This window comes from Lynx canadensis, chromosome C2 (assembly GCF_007474595.2).
Source record: "Lynx canadensis isolate LIC74 chromosome C2, mLynCan4.pri.v2, whole genome shotgun sequence".
Classification (NCBI taxonomy): Eukaryota; Metazoa; Chordata; class Mammalia; order Carnivora; family Felidae; genus Lynx; species Lynx canadensis.
In genome coordinates, this window is record NC_044311.2 from 42,678,471 (window position 1) to 42,696,348 (window position 17,878).

The window sequence follows — 17,878 nt, forward strand, 5'->3', positions numbered from 1 at the left end:
TTATTTATTTTTGGCACTTCCTCTTATCTATTATACTTAATTCTTTCTTGAAATATATTCTGCTGGAAGATAGAATCTGAGCTCTGAAAGGGACCTTACCTTGTCTCTGAAAATACAGAGCAAGATCAAGTCAGGAATGTGAGCTAGAAACCACGGGTCCTGCCTGCCTGCCTCCGGCCAAATTATAACTAACTTTTTGTAGAGCACTTCATGCATTCAAAATGCATTTTTTTTACATATATTATTTAATTCTCATACTTCTCCTGTGAGTTAGTTATTCATAAATATTTCACAGGTAGAAAAATAGGGCGCAGAAGTCAAATGACTGGCCAAAGATCACAGAGCAAGCAGAGGGGAAATAAAAAAAAATCAAAAGCAGGCCTTCAACCGTTAAATTCTGTGATGTTCCTGTATCTTGTAAATGTACAGTGTCACCCCCTACAGCCTGTGTCAGTCCCCTGGAAACCAAAGGTTTTATTCATCTTTACACCCGCACCCCCAATGGCTCTTTCATCTGGCTTAAGGGGAGTTTAATGTGTTTATTATTCGGTTGAACAGAATTTGTTTTTTGGGTAAGTGTCTGTTGAGTATTTATTTGTTTTCCTCAACAAAACATGTGTATTTTACTTTCCAAGCTGGCCTTCAAAGTTCAGAAGTAAGCAAATAACAGAAAAGCAAAGCAAACAAAACAACAAAAACGAACCAGCATTTCCTCCAAAACGGAACGCAATGCCATTTAAGCTTCAGTTACACTTCTCGCTGCCCTGGGAGCAGCCACGCCAGGGCCCGAGGCCTCTGGCTGATCCAGGGCCCATTTTGAGTTCCCCGCATTGTTCCTGGCACCTCGGCTCCTGTGTAGCAAGCAGGATATTCGACTTGACAAGGCTCTTTCTTTCTGGATCAGGGAGGGAGCAAGGTTCTTGTCAGTTTGAATCACGAGTCCACACTTGGCGGAGCCGACTGGACAGGCCCAGTGGGGGAAGGGGCCATGTGCGCGCCATCCGTGCGCGCGTCACGTGGGCCTCTCTCCCCATCTCGCAAATAGCTCCACTGGCTTCAAGCTACCCTGCTCCGAGAGGGCCTGTTTACCATTTGGCCAGCTGATCCCCTTCTGACGCTGAATCTCCTCGTTATCCAGCAGCTAAAATTTTACTTTCAGGCTTCATCCCTCTACCGCGATTTTTCTCACAGCGGCAGCTGAGAATATCCAGTTCTGCAATTCTCAGGGTTTTACTGTTTTAAAAACGCATTTCTAAGTATATATATATATATATATATATATGCCTTTTTTGGAGTCCACGTCAAAAGGCTTTCAGAAGTCATCAAAAAAAAAAAAAAAAAAAAAATCCCCCAACTGAAAACTTAGTATATGTTGTTCTAAAAGATGTTTTGTCTTTATTATTATTTTTTGAAAAAACGGAGTTTTAGAAGAATAACATAGAATTAATGAAAGGTACAGTCTGGGAATTTTGATTGGGTAACGAAGAAAACAAAAGTGTTCACGTTACTTTATCTCTTTATCCCTAAAAGTTCGCACTTCAGTTGTGTTTGTTGGAAGAGGAAAGAAGAAAGTTTGATTGGTTGCGAATTCTCACACGTGTCTGAAAAATAAGTAATCTGGTTCCATGTTTCTTTACATGGACCTTGAGAACACTATTTTTGATTATCATGTGAATGTGAAATTCTGTCCTTTGCCATTTTTGTTTCCTAATAGCGGAATGGCAAGAAAGCCTTTTTTTCTGAGCCCATGCAAACCACTCTTTGCAATGTTTTTATGGCAACAGAACCGGTCACTAGCTATTTGTGATTTAATTACAGAATTTTGTGATGCTGATTATCCAACCAACTTGCTAAATATGTCAACAAACCAGGTAATTAAGGGAAGGAAAAAGGAAAATGGCTGATAATGTTAAATTCAGTCAAAACAATTGTTCTGTGCTTTTTTGCATCCTTTTCAATGTTTTCTGCTGAAACTAAAACTCAAATAATAAAATCACACTTTGCGTAACAAACATGATTTTTTTTTGTCTAGTTTCCTGATCCTCAACGAAAATTTACCACACTTTTACAGGTATATCTGAAGCTGAACTTGCATTAAATTTTTTTCAACAGGTGATAATTATAAAAACATTGCTCTTTGGGACTTTTGGCCATGCTCTTTTTCACTTTTTCATTCCCTTGTTTTAGTTATGTTCGGCTTGTCCCCTTTGCCAGAAACTTATAGGGGCAATATACTATTATTATTCTATTACCAACTTAGTTACACTTTGGGTGTAGCTTTTTCTCATTGGGGTACCTTATGGGATTTCTCTGATGCACTAAATCATTACTGCCGTAATTCACTGATAATTACTTTTTGAGTATTTACTAACCTGGATGGTACCCAACAGGGCGCTGTGACACTGCTTCATTGTTTAGTTATCATTATAGTTCCAGCCCTAGAAGATTTTGTAGTCTAAAACCACTAATAGAACAGTCTAAAGCCATTAATACAGAGGTTAGTGATTACTCATAAAATTGAGAAAAGAACTAAACAGATACGAATATGTAACTCATCACATACATTTGGAGCTACATAGTATTTAGGATCAAGGTCAGTTGAGAGCTGAGCCAACAGGTAAAATCCAGACCAGTCAAGCAGAGATTAAAGTGCAAAGCAAAACAATGCAGAGAGCAGAATTTTTCCCCCATGGGGGTCTTCAGGATAGTGAGAATGTCTCCTGTTGTAAACAGATGTTCAGAGAAGTTGTTATGAAATTATTCAGAGTTGAGAAAGTGTCTGTGCCCAGTAGATGGATGAGGCTTTCATATTAATCCTGAAAAACAAGCATTGCTTAAAACCTCTGTTGCTCACTAACCTTGGAGTATGTAACTTGAGGATTAGAGTCTCACTCTCTCAGTTTTTGAGAGGAGATCGAGAAAGGGAATTACTTTGCTACTGCTTGATACTACTGGAAATACATTGGGTGACAGGAACCACCAACTCCCTAGGATGTTAGAGAAGCCCCTGAATGAGAGCAGTATAGCCCAGCATTGGGTAGGGGAGTCAGTGATAGGGGAATGAGAGGAAGTCACAATTAGGAAAACCTCATTCTCCGATCCAGTTCATAGATTTCCCAAGTGCAAGTTGATGCAACACAAAAGTGAAGGAAAATTTGTTTTGACTTGTCGTTTTGCTGTGTTTGTTTAGTTATGATATACAGCTGTGTATTCCATTAAAAATGTAAAACAAATGTTAAAATAGTTCAGAGATGATCAGATGAACTATCTGCAGGAGAGACAATAAAGAGCATTCTAAAATGGAATATAAAATCATCTGTAAAAAGCTAGACTTTGAAACAACTGAGTACACTCACATGTGTTATGAGTTAGTGGTCTTGTGATTTTCAAATTATGCCACTGTACATAATAGAGCGTTGTTTGATAGACCTCACTAAGTGGCCTGGCACTAAACCAGATCTGTCATCTACAGGAGAAGAAGGCAATTCCAATTTCATCTAAATAAGCTCATATTAAAATAAGGAAAAACAAATGTGACACAGCTGCAGTAGTTTGGCCAAGTCAAAAATGCTTACAAATATTTTATGTCTGTAATATAAGACTGCTTACTAATGGGAGGATCTTATGTGTAAAGAGTGCCAGATTGCCTCTGATATAAGTTGGTAATAAAAACGCTATAGGGTTAGTATTTATGATCCCTGTAGGTTATAATAACATGCTTCCTGTGTTATTGCTTTAACAGACACTAAGAAAAAAAATCTATACAATGTGGTCACTTTCCTTAAATAGCACGTATGACATGTGCACAATCAGCCAGGACATTGAATCAACATTTTATCAGAACTTGTTACACATCTTGTAAGCCACAGTTTATATAAACATGTGCCTTTTCTTTCCTGAAGAGAACGTCATGCGTGCTCTGGATCATGCTATGTTCCACTGACATACAAACAGGGAAGCATGCCAAATGAATAAATGTCATGTTTTAGTCAATACCTACAGTGTTCTTTAGTAGAAGGGGAAAAAGAATGTAGCTAAGTTAAAGCAATATAATAAATGATGAAGTTCTGAGGTTTGTTAATAAAGACACCTTATTTATTATGCAAAGTCAAGGAATTTCCCCTGGGGAAAAGAAAATGTAACATAACTCTACTGATGTATTTGAAACAACAACAAAAAAATAGTCTCCTAAAGGGAATGGTGCAATTCCTATCACTTCAATCTGCTTGGCAACTATGAAATATGGGAATAACCTCAAGGAAAATAACCCAACCGTTCTGTAGATCATTAAGCAAAGGGGAGATTGTTGTGACATTTTGGTTTTGAAGTCAACAAAGGATTTAAGTGTGATTATTTAATGGATATTATGTTAGGAGACACGTATGTGGATGCTTGTAATGTCAATCCTGAAGTATGGAGATTACTCCTATCTCAGTTGAACACTGAGGTGTTCCTATAAGAGTGTCATCAACATTAAATTTGAATCCCCCCACCCTCAGACCAATCCCCGCCAACTCATTTACCTCTTGACTTTTAACTGGGGATATTTCTGGAGGATGAATCCCACAGAGTGGCTCTACTGAAGGTGATGTCGGGTTTTATTGCAAGCCTGGAAAGGCACTTTTAGGCAGGCATGGTCATATGGCACCCCTTCAACCACATATAGGCTGACTATTCTACCTCTATGCTGGGCTGGCCCATCCACAAGTTTTCCTCTTGGGAAAATGTTCTGCAAGCATTTTTGATAGGAACAAATGGGACTTCTATCTACTCCATAGTTAGGGTGAGATTCAGCAATTAAATAGAAAGTGATACAGTTTGGAGTCAGATATGCAAAAATTGAGATCGTGTGGTAGGCAGGATTCCAAGATGGCCTCAAAGAGTCCTGGCCTTTCACATGCATAATATAGTCCTTTCCCTATTAGTGTGGGTGGGACTTGCGAATATCATGGGGTATTAATCCCATGATTCTATTATATTAAATGACAAAAGTGAAGTAATTTTGCAGATGTGATTAGTTCATAATTAGTTGATTTTGAATTAATCAAAAAAGGAATTATCCTGTGTGGGCTGAATTAATCAGGTGAGCCATTTCAAAAAGAGTCTAGAGGCAAGACACAAGGAGCAGCAACAGACTCTCTCCTGTTTGCCTTGAAGAAGCAAATGCCAATGGTGTGGAAAGGGCCATGTGCCAGAGAAGGGAGCTTCAGTCCACACAGCTGCAAGAAACTGAATTCTTTTTTTTTTTTTTTAATTTTTTTGTTTTACATTTATTTATTTTTGAGAGACAGAGACAGAGAGAGACAGAATCCGAAGCAGGCTCCAGGCTCTGAGTTGTCAGCACAGAGCCTGACGCGGGGCTCGAACCCACGAGCTGTGAGATCATGACCTGAGCCGAAGTCGGACGCTTAACCGACTGAGCCACCCAGGGGCCCCAAGACGCTGAATTCTGCCTACAACCAGTGAGCTTGGAAGAGGACTCTGAGATAACACGAGATTATACCTCCAGTCAATACTCTGATGTAAATTTTGTGAGGCCTTGATCAAATTACCCAGCTAAACCGTGCTCAGACCCACAGAAATGGTAAAATAATGAATAGTGGATGTGTGTTGTTTTAAGCACCTAAGTTCGGGTACAGACTTCTTTGTTACACGGCCAATACCGATAGCCTACCATTCTCTTTGTCAATGTTTAGCTGCTCTTGCTCCCAGGAAAATTTTTACTGAATTGAAGTCCATATCCTTCAGTTCAGTGTGCTAAGGAGACAGAACTGTTGGAAAACCTCCTCCTTATAATAACTTAGTAACTTTTTTCTTCCACTCTAGTTTATACATCAAGAAATCTGGATTCCCTTAACTTTTATATGTAAAACACCTAACCTCCACATTCAAATAACATTCCTATAATACATATTTTCAGTTCTTAAGATGTTCCTTTCTGAATAACTTCAGTTTTCCCACACATCCTGTGTTGACTTAAATGGATTTAAGATCCCATAAGGAACTTGCCACCGAGAGTGGAATAGAGGCGTGTGTCCTTGCCCTTGTACCTCATGCATCCTTGCATGCTATATATAGGAAAATATCTCATTTGTTTGACCTTTTGTCTATTTGTTGATTTGCCACAATTTGTAATGCCAGCTGGAAATTGTTGATTCAATTTCAGTTTGGGTGTGCATTCCAACTCATGTGTCTTCTCTTTGTCATTGAAACCATTGCAGATGTTTCCCAATTTTAACTCTGTAGTTTATTTCAGATCCAGTAGAACCAGGCAGGTATTGATAGCTTGTCATTGTTTTCTGTTTTGCTTCATTTTGTTTTAATTGTGGTAAAACAAAACAAAACAAAACAATCTTAACTCTCCTAAGAGCACAGTTCACTGGTGTCAGGTGTATTCACATTGTTGTGCAACCAATCTCTGGAACTTTGTCATTTTGCACAATTGAAATGCTACACCCATTAGACAACTCCCCATTTCCTTGTCCTCCCAGGCCCTAGCGACCACCATTCATTTTTATGTTTATATGAATTTGAATATTCTGAATACTTCATATAAATGGAGTCATATAGTATTTATCATTGTCTTTTTGTGCCTAGCTTATTTTGCTTAGCATAATGTCCTCAAGTTTTATCCATTTATTGCTCAGAGTTCTATATTAGAGTTCTCCAGAGAAACAGAATCAATAGGAGATTATGCATATATATGTATATACATATGTATATACACATACACACATACATAGAGAGAGATAGATAGAGAGATAGAGATGATATAGAGATAGAGATAGAGATGAGATAGTGATAGAGATAGAGATTTTAAAGGATTATCTCATACAGTTATAGAGTCTGGGAAGTCCAAAATCCACAGGAATGGCAAGCTAAAAGCCCCAGGGAAAAGTCAATGCTGTGGTTTACATCCAAAGGTTGTCAGGCTAAAGGCCCTTCAAAAGAGCTGTTGTAGTTCATGTCCAAACGTCCTCTGCTAGTATTATTTTCTTTTTTAAAGCTGAATAACATTTCATTTTGTGCATATAACACATTTTGTTTATGCATTCATCTGTGGATGGATACTTGGAGTGTTTTCATCTCTTGGCTATTGTAAATAGTGCTGCTAGGAACCTAGGTGTGCAAATATCTCTTCAAGATTCTGCTCTCAATTCTTATGGGTATATGCACATAAGTGAAAGTGTTAAATCATATGATTGTTCTACTTTGAACTTTTTGAGGGACCATCATACTGTTTTTTATAGTGACTACACCATTTTCCATTCCCACCAACAGTGTGCCAAGATTTCTGATTTCTCCCCATCTGCATCAACACTTGTTATTCATTTGTTATTTTGTATTGTTTTTGTTTTACCAGCAGCCATTCTCACAGGTGTGAGGTAATATTTCGTTCTAGCTCTGATTTGCATTTTTCTAATGACCAGTGATGTTGCCTATCTTTTCCTTTGCTTGTTGGCCATTTGCGTCACCTCTTTGGAGAAACGTCTATTCAAGTTCTTTGTACATTTTCTCATTGGGTTATTTGTTGCTGTTGTTGAGTTTTCGAAGTTCTTTGTATGGTCTGGATATTGGCTCTTAGTAGATACATGACTTGCAAACATTTTGTCCTATTATGTAGGTTGCCTTTACACTGATTGGGTTCTTTTATATGCAGAAGTTTGTATGTTTGATGTGGTTCCATTAGTCTATTTTTTTTGTTGTTGTTCTTGCCTGTGCTTTGATGTCATATTAAAAAAAATACTTGCCAATCCAATGTAATGAAGGCTTTTTCTGTGTTATTCCAGGAGTTTTATAGTTTTAGGTCTTCCATTTAAGTCTTTGATCTGTTTTGAGCTAATTTTTGTATATGATGTAAGCTCGCAATCCGGCTTCATTCTTTTGCAATGAGGATATCCAGTCTTCCTGATGCCATTTGTTGAAGAAACTGCTCTTTCTCTGAATGGATGGTCTTGGCACCCTTGTGGAAAATCATTTAACCATAAATGTGAGGGTTTATTTTTGGGATCTCTGTTCTATTTTATTGGTCTTTACGTCTGTCATTATGCCAGTATCATACTGTTTTGATTATTGTAGCTTTGTAATAAGTCTTGAAATCAGGAAGTATAAGATCTATAACTTTGTTCCTCTTTTTCAAGATTTTCTTGGCTATTCGGTGTCTCTTGAGAATCCACATGAATTTTAGGATGGATTTTTCTGTTTCTTCAAAAATGTTATTGAGATTTTGATAGGGATTGCATTAAAACCATAGATCACTTTGAGTGGTATTGACATCATAACATTACTAAATCTTTCAGTCCATAAACAGGGGCTGTCTTTCCATTTCATTGTTTTCTGTAATTTCCTTCAGCAGCATTCCTTAATTTCCTTCAGTCTTCAGTGTACAAGTCTCTTACCTCCATGATTAAGTTTATTCCTAAATATTTCTTCTTTCTTACGCTATTGTAAGTAAACTTGTTTTTTAAATTCCCTCTTTGAATCATTCATTGTTAACATATAGAAACACAACTGATTCTTGTGTATTGATTTTGTATCCTGCAACTTTGCCAAATTCATTTATTATTAGTTCTAATGTGTATTTCTGTGGGATCTTTATAGGGTTTTCTACCCATGACATTATTTTGTCTTGAACAAAGGTATTATTTTTTCTTTTTGATTTGGATGCTTTTTTTTCTTGCCTAATTGCTCTAGATAGGACTTCCAGAATTATGTTGAATAGAAGTGACAAAAGCATACACCTTCCTCTTATTCCTGATGTTAGAGGGAATGATTTAAAAAAAAATTTTTTTTTTTCAACGTTTATTTATTTTTGGGACAGAGAGAGACAGAGCATGAACGGGGGAGGGGCAGAGAGAGAGGGAGACACAGAATCGGAAACAGGCTCCAGGCTCTGAGCCATCAGCCCAGAGCCTGACGCGGGGCTCAAACTCCCGGACCGCGAGATCGTGACCTGGCTGAAGTCGGACGCTTAACCGACTGCGCCACCCAGGCGCCCCTAGAGGGAATGATTTTAGTCTTTCACCATCAAATATGGTGTTAGCTATGGGCTTTTCACTTATGGCCTTTTTATGTTGAAGTAGTTTTTTTTTTTCTATTCTTCATTTGTTGTGTGTTTTTATCATGCAAGGATGTTGAGTTTTGTCAGATATTTTATGGATCAGTTCAGATAACCATGTGGTTTATGTTCTTCATTATATTAATGTGATCATACAAAATTGACTGATTTTTATAAGTTGAACCATCCTTTCCTTCCAGAAATAAATCTTGGAATCTTGGTTATTGTGTATAAATGTGTATAAATAGATTTGCTGGTATTTGTTGAGGATTTTTTTTTTTTCTTCAACGTTTTTATTTATTTTTGGGACAGAGAGAGACAGAGCATGAACGGGGGAGGGGCAGAGAGAGAGGGAGACACAGAATTGGAAACAGGCTCCAGGCTCCGAGCCATCAGCCCAGAGCCTGACGCGGGGCTCGAACTCACGGACCGCGAGATCGTGACCTGGCTGAAGTCGGACGCTCAACCACTGCGCCACCCAGGCGCCCCTGTTGAGGATTTTTATATCAATATTCATCAGGGACATTGATGAATAGTTTTCATATCTTGTATTGTCTTGATGTGGCTTTGGTATCAGGGTAATGTTGACCTCATAGAATGACTTTTCAAGTGTTCTTTTCAATTTTTGGAAGACTTTGAGGAATATTGATGTGAATTCTTCTTTAAATATTTGATAGAATTCACCAATGAAGCCTTCTGGTCCTGGGCTTTTTTGTTGTTGGTAAGAGATTTTTGTTGTTGTTTTTGTTAAGTTTATTTATTTATTTTGAGAGAGAGAGAGAATATGAGCTGGGGAGGGGCAGAGAGAGAGGGACAGAATCCCAAGCTGTGAGCACTGAGCCTAACTTGGGGCTTAATTCCACAAACTATGAGATCATGACCTGAGCCAAAGTCACCTGAGTTGAACGTTTAACCAAGAGGGCCACCCAAGAGCCCCTACTGGGTGGTTTTTGATTGCTGATTCGATCCCTTTACTAGTGACAGGTCTGCTAAGACTTCCTATTTCTTCATGATTAGTTTGGGTAGGCTCTGTGTTTTCAGGAATTTATACATTTTATCTAGGTTATCAAATTTGTTGGCATACAATTTTTATAGTATTCTCTTATAATTCTTTTATTTCTGTAAGATTGATTATAATGTCTCCTTTTTCATTTCCAATTTAATTGAATCTCCTTTCTTTTTACATAGTTAATTTAGCCAAGGTTTTTTTTTGGTTGATATTTTAAAAATATAATTCTTGGTTTTATGAATTTTCTGTACTTTTTTCTTCTTTATTTTGTTGATTTCTGTTCTAATCTCTGTAATTTCCTTATGTCAGCTAGTTTTGGGTTTAGTTCTTTTTTTTCTAGTTCTTTAAGTTATAAAATTAGGCTCTTGATTTGAAATCTTTCTTTTTTATTGTAAGCAATAACAACTATATATTTCTATTTTAGCACTGTTTTCACTGCATCCCATAGTTTGGAATGTCATATTTTTATTTTCATTTGTGTCAAAATATTTTCTAAGTTCTCTTGTGATTTCTTTTTTGACTCATTGGTTGTTTCAAAATGTCTTATTTCATTTCCACATATTTGTAGATTTTCCAGTTTTCCTTGTATTGATTTTTAGTCGTGTTCCATTTTGATCAGAAAAGATGCTTAGTGTGATTTCAATTTTATTAAATTTACTAAGACTTGTTTTGTAGCATAAAATGCACTCTGCCCTGGAGAATGTTCCCTGTATACTTGAGAAGAGTGTATATTTTGCTGTTGGTGGATAGAGTTTTCTCTCTATGTCTGTTAGATCCAATTGGTGTAAGATGTTGCTCATGTGTTGATTTTCTGTCTGGTTATTTTGCTGTTGTTTTTTAATTGTCAAGTTTACTTCTGCACAATTTGTTTGATTACTTCTACTGTACAGTTTGTTTGATCTTTCTCTAATTCCCTAATTTGTTTCTAAGTAAGTTTTTTTTTCTTTTATTTTTGGTGTTTGTGGGGGTGGACATGGGGGAAGGTATGGAGAGAGAAGAATAGCGTCACATAGACTGTTATAGAAACAAGAAAATGATTGCGCTATAGAATGGCAAACTCAGCAACTTCCTCCAGAGCTTTCTGAGTGGTTGACTCAAACATTCATCATCTGCCTAAAGCTATACATATTACTGTCTAAAGTAGGAGGGCAGATACCTGAGATTCCCAAATGAGTCCTGGGGCCAGAGAAATGGGGCAAGGATTCCATGCAGCTTAAACCTTCTGTGAGGAATAAGTACTTTAGCACTTGGTGGACAATCTGCATACCTTAAAGCAGACCCTGCTCTGCTGCAGGTGCTCATTTCTCCCTCTGTGGAGCCTCAACTTCTGCAATCATTGTTCCTTCATCAGACATTGTATTTATTGCTGCTGCGTAGATACCCTCATTTGGGTTAATGAAATGTAAAGAAGGAGAAGAAGAAGAAGAAGAGGAAGAAGAAGAAGAAAGATATAAAAAAGGGAAAACTAATTCAAGTGGAAGAGAATTAATATAAGAAAAAGAAAATATTAAAATAGTTATAATGGAGATTTTATTATTTATTTTTAGGTACTCTGTATACCCTACATGGGGCTGGAACTCACCACCCCAAGATGAAGCATTGCATGCTCTTCCTCCTGAGCCAGTCAGGTGGTCCTTCTCATGGAAATTTTAAATAATAGAATTCAAAAATCAGTAAAATAGGCAGCACTGGAGAAATTCCTGGAAGTTAGACTTAATTTTCCATGTGTCACTTTCCATCTTTCATTTATTAAGTTGATTTTCTTTTTTTTTTAATTTTTTAATGTTTATTTATTTTTGAGAGAGAGAGAGACAAAGTGTGAGCAGGGGAGGGGCTGAGAGGGAGGGAGACACAGAATCTGAAGCAGGCTCCAGGTGCTGAACTGATAGCACAGAGCCCCACATGGGGCTCGAACTCACATTGGTAAGATCATGACCTGAGCCGAGGTCGGAAGCTTAACCAACTGAGCCACCGAGGTGCCCGTATTAACCTGATTTTCCAAACCAGTGATTTAGATTTCAAAGTGTGGTCCCTGGACCAGCAACAATAGTAGCAACTGAGAACTTGCTAGAAATGCAAAGTCTTGAGCCTCAATGTAGACCTACTGAATTAGAAGGTTTGGGTATGGAACCCAGCAATCTGTTTTACTGAACCCTGCAGGTGATTCTGAGGCATGCTAGAGTCTGAGACCCATGGCTTGACTACTTATTGGAATCATCTAAGGAATGTTAAGAGCTGTTGGTGACTGGCCGCTCCCCCAGGCAATTCTGACTTAATAGACTTGGGGTGCAGTTTGGGTTTCAGGAGTTTTAAAAGCTCCCCAGGTGATTCTAATGTGCAGCTACAGATGAGAACCAATGATCTATATCTACTGGGCTCAAACAATTAGATCCCTTTCCAGATCTGGTTAAAACAGTGATTTCCAAACACATCTGCTCACTGGGATCACTTGGTAAACTTCACCAATAACTGATACACTGGAGCACCCCCAGAGACTGAGAATTAATTGGGATGTGACCTGAGCCTGAAAAATACAAAAATCAGCTGATTCTGATGTGCAGACAAGTTTGGGAAAGAGTGGGTTAAAGACTAAATTCCCAGTTCTAAAAACTAAATTACTAGCTTTAAAGTAGACACTAAATTTATGACCTTTATAAAAACTAATGATATATAATTATGTATATGTATAACTGAAGAGTTAACTGCCTCTCAATATCCCTAAACAAAATGGAGATTAAAAAGAAAAAAAAAAGGGTGATTCGTAGCCCAAGGTAAGGTAAAGGGAGCAGTGCTTCTCAACCTTGGCAACACATTAAAATCTCATGGGAACTTTTAAAACTTCTAATACCTAGGCCTCACCTCACGCCAATTAAATCCAATTAAATCCAAACCTCTGGGTGTAACTGGGGTATCAGTATTGTTTAAATTAAATCAGAACGTTGCAGAGTAATCAAAGTTTCACTATTCCTTAAATCTCCTCCAAAAGGGGAACCCTGGTAGGGCACCTGGGTGGCTCAGTGGGTTAAGCGTCAGACTTCGGCTCAGGTCGTAATTTCAGTTTGAGCTCAAACCTTGCATCAGACTTGCTGCTGTCAGTGCAAAGCCTTCTTTGGATCCTCTATTCCCCTCTCTCTGCTCTTCCCCTACTCTCTCAAAAAAATTAAAAACAAATACTAAACAAACAAACAATACGGGAATGCTTGAGGACTGTTGGTGGGAATGCAAACTGGTGCAGCCACTCTGAAAAACAGTATGGAGTTTCCTCAAAAAAGTTAAAAATAGAAATATCCCATGACCCAGCAATTGCACTACCAGGCATTTACCCAAAGGATGATAAATACTGATTTGAAAGGATACATGCATCCCAATGTTATAGCAATATTATCAACAATAGCCAAACTATGGAAAGAGGCAAAATATCCATCAACCGATGAATGGATGAAGAAGCGATACACACACACACACACACACACACACACGCATGCACACAATGGAATATTATTCATCCATCAAAAAGAATAAAATCTTGCCATTTTCTACCACATGAATGGAACTAGAGTGTTTTACGCTAAGCGAAATAAGTCAGAGAAAGGTGAATATCATATGATATCACTTACATATGGAATTTAAGAAGCAAAAAGGAGGAACATAGGGATGGGGAAAAAAAGAGAAGGAAGCAAACCATAGGAGACTCCTAACTATAGACAACAAACTGAGGGTTGCTGGAGGGGAGGTGGATGGGAAATGGGCTAAAGGCGTGATGGGCATTAAGGAGGGCACTTGTGTTGAGCACTGGGTGTTATATGTAAGTGATGAATCACTAAATTCCACTCCTGAAACCAATATTACACTACATGGTAACTAACTAGAATTTAAATAAAATTTTTTTAAAAAATTGAAAAATGGAAATAAATCTTAGAAGTTTTCACAGGGCACCTGAAGTTGAGAACCATGGGTTAGAGTGTAGCATCACTTCAGGAAAGAAGATTTAGTCATTCCAGTTTTCTTACTGGAATGACAGTATTTGTCATTTGTCACAGATGAGCTGGACCTACCTTGTGTGCTCAGGGAAGGAATGACAATGTCACTAGCAGGGGTTATGATGCTGGCACCAGCATAGGACTTTTCCTAATATATGTCTGTCCAGTATACTTTTGGCTTTTATTGTGAGTGATTTGGCACTTGGTGGCTGAATACTACCTACATAAGTCACCTAATAATCTTTCAATGTTATATTATTACTAAAAGTCAAACATTGGATCCCCATTCAGCTTATGTTAGTGCTTATGTTAGTGCAGTGGTTTTCAACCAGTGGTGATTTGTCCCCCAAAGAATGTATTACAATGTCTAGAGATATTTTGATTGTCACAACTGTTGGAAGGGTGGGAATCTTCCACGAACACCTCATAAGTAAAGGCCAGGGAAGCTTCTAAACATCCTATAATGTACAGGACAGCTCCAGACCAACGAAGAATTATCTAGTCTAAAATGTCAGTAGTGCTGAGGCTGGAAATCCTGCTTTTGTGGTAAGCCTATAGGCTTCATCTATTTCCGGAGAAAATGTAGATCAAAGGTAGAAAGTACATTAAAAAGAAGAATTTGCCTGGGGAAGAGTCCAGAAAAGTCTCTAGAACTTCTTGATAGAAGCAAATACTGAGAATTCGATACCTTGTTCCTAAGGAAAAATAAATTCATCCACAGAGTGGTTTTGAATCGACAAATAATTATCACAATATCTATTTAAAGTTTGCTCCTATGTTTCTCAAAGTGAATTCAAACTTACAAAATCAAATATATTTTAATGATAGAATCCCACATCTGTGGAAATATATTTAGACCAACCAACAAATCCCCTAGAGTATGTCTTCCATCCATGCTTTTGTTCCCAGGACCCTGAGTGTCCTTTGCTGTCTTCTATCCAGCCTAGTCCAAGTACATTTTTGAAGTCACAGTTAAGGAGTCAAATCCTCCTTTGGCCTAGGACCCTCATGCTAAAAGAGGTATTTCTTCGTGTTCTCAGAATACTCTGTGCACATTTGCATTATAGTATTCATATAAACATTTTAAATATGCATCTGGTCTCCTCAAATAAATAGTTTCTTGAGGGTAGAATATTTGTTCTGTAGTTCCAGGATCTAGCAAAACATCCTGGCACGTTATATCTACTCAAATTTTTGTTAAACAAAAAAAAGATAATACATTTACATCCTTAGTTGTTCCTTATGCAATACTAGGAAAACAACTATTTTGGATGAACTCTTTCGTAGGTAAGAGATCTATCATATCAAAACAGTTTGAAGTTCACTCAGACACAAAAGTCCACATTTATATTTAGACTCAATTATGGGTTTTGCTTCCTGCCTCTCCTAGTCACTTTCAACCCTCAGTTTTAGAGTTCAAGGTCACTGAGCACAAATAATAAGTTATTTCTTTTCCCCATACAAAATGCTGTAAAAACCTAACCTAAATGGATTAGCAAAAAAGCCTTGGAGTTTAATGTGTTTTTTCTAGGCTTATTATTAAACGATCTTCATATGAATACATTTTGATTGTCTAAAATATTTGTATATATAAAAAGAAAAGCTTGAAACTTTGACACTCTGAGAATATATTTTCCAGCTCTTTCTAGCTGTAGCCTCCCAAGTCCTAGTTCTAGGTACTCATAAGGTATTTTTAATCATTTCTGTCTGTTCATTTTGATTAAAGGAATTGGGTTGCGGGAGGGGTGAAGAAAGTAAGTTTGCCCTTCCAGAAAGGGCTACAGAAAGTATGTCATTAACATTTTTCTACTTCCAAATTTAGTCATCAGCTTAATTGCTGGGATTTAATTGTTCTCATGAGGTTTTAACAGTGACTGCTTCATTGACCATCTTGTTCTACAAAGACAATATATGTACAGACTCTGAGATTCTATATTGTTTCTGGTAAAAGATCAGCATTTAGCTGATAGAGAAAGCAAATATACCTAGTTCAAAATATGTGTTTGTGAGAATTGTGGAGAATAGTCACTGCAAATCTAAGAATACTTCCTTTTCCATCTGTACCTGACAGCTAAAAGTCTCAATGCACCATGTACGGCATATCAAAGTGAGCAGCTAGTCAACAAACCTCTAATAAGACTCTTCCCTTCACGTACATTTAACAAAATAGAAAGACCATTGAAATGCAGACTAAAGAAAAAACAAGACTGTAAACTTTACATCTGACTCACTAAGGACTTTTTATGTCTTCCTTGCTGCTGGATTTCGATTGTTTATGTACTTTTTTGCTGCATTTCTGTGAGTTTTCTTCCTGTTCTCCCAAGATAATTTTGTATCGAGGAGGATGGCCGGAATCGAGGCTTTTGTTCTGGAGGTAAGAGACCAGATTCCTATATATGTACTTTAACATGCTATTCATACTGTACAATGAACATCTGCATAGCATTCTAGCCTTTGTATTTCCCATAAATCATCACCGGATACAGGTTAATTCTAAGTAAAAGACCCTTAAGTCTTATTTCATGTCATTCCACCCACCACAATTATATTTGTATATGTGTATAAATATACAGATTTATGTGTATTGTTCCGGAAGCAAAGTTTAATGGCTCTAGAAACCACTAATTGTGTATTGTGATGTCATAGAAAGAAAAATATAAGATGCATTTCCCAAAGTTATATATACACACATACACATACACATGTGGGGGTATGCTACTGGATATAGAAAAGTGGGAAGCATGAAGGCTTACTTGAGAGTGGCATTTGCCCACATGTTTTGGATGAGTGGCAAAGACACATACGCATGAGGAAATGCATAAATAAATTTTAAGCCCCTCCCCCACAACGTAGGTGAATCAATTGCCTATCAATTAAGTTGTTGAACTAGATCACGTAGGTTTCATATTTCTATAAATTTTAGGATTCTATGAATGAGATTTTTTTTAAGCAATGCATACGCTCACCAAATTTTTCATCTGATGGTGAAAGCTGGAATCTCTATTTTTGTGGTCCTCCCAAGTGTGTTCAGATTTTTCTAAACAGAAATTGGTACCCAGTCCATCTTTTTCATTTTCCTCATCACTCGATGGTTAGCTCTTTCTTCAAGTTCTCTATGAATCATTTTTTGAACCATTAGAAGTGTTTAGAGATTTAGTAAGGGAAGAAAATTACAGGGAATGTTTCACAAAGTAAGAATATGAAAATCTAGGTGATAACTGGCCTCTTTCAAGGGACATTACTAACATTTTCTTCCAATTTTCTAATTTGCAACAAAGTAGCTTACTTTAAAACATTTCATTATTTAAAATTATTTCAGAGCTGCATAGGCTGCATGGGGAGAGTGACTAGTCCAATTATCTTAGCAGTTATTTCTAACATGTAATGCTGTTCTGGAGGCACAGTAGCAATCAGACAGTATTGTTTGTCCCTGGAGAAACGTTACTTCACGAAAGGAGGAGTCTCCAATATTTTTTTTCCTGGAAAATGAAATGGTAGGTCCTAATAATGTACTATTTTATATTTTAATGTTTACTTATTTACTTTGAAAGAGAGAGCATGAGTGGAGAGGAACGGGGGGGGGCGGGGGGAAGAGAGAGAATCCTAAGCAGACTCCACACTGTCGGCACAGAGCCCCAGTGTGGAGCTCAGTCTCACAAACTGTGAGATCATGACCTGAGCAGAAATCAAGAGTTGGACGCTTAACTGACTGAACCACCCAGGAGTCCCTAGAGGTATTATTTTAAATTATAATTCTCTATTCTAACATATACACTTGGTTGCAGATAGTAGAATCTATTCCAGTTATTTTAAGTTGTAGAGGATTATTAA

The 17,878-nt window shown here is 37.4% G+C and overlaps 1 pseudogene; it reads right to left on the minus strand.

Moving 5' to 3' along the window:
- LOC115522822 overlaps window positions 1–17,878 on the minus strand; it is a 48,388-nt pseudogene that overhangs the window by 30,285 nt on the left and 225 nt on the right.